Here is a 278-nt window from a genome sequence, read left to right as displayed (position 1 = left end):
CTGTGGATTCATTTTTATTCGTGGTATACCAATTTTCGTGGGTTTCGTGGGTCACAGCGAACCACGAATTTAAGAATTCAACGAAGAATAATTCCGAGAAATGTGTATGGAGTCGGATGTTTATTTCCAGTTATGTTATGCAGTTCTAGTATAGTGTTGACTGGTGATAAACATTGTAACATAACACGTGTTTTTTATTGAAAGAAGATACAAGTATTTTGATTAAATCTATAATAAATATATCGAATATCAGTGATAATTTACTTTTTAAAATTGAT

Source organism: Mytilus galloprovincialis, chromosome 10 (genome assembly GCF_965363235.1).
Source record: "Mytilus galloprovincialis chromosome 10, xbMytGall1.hap1.1, whole genome shotgun sequence".
Taxonomy (NCBI): domain Eukaryota; kingdom Metazoa; phylum Mollusca; class Bivalvia; order Mytilida; family Mytilidae; genus Mytilus; species Mytilus galloprovincialis.
This window is presented reverse-complemented; position numbering follows the sequence as displayed.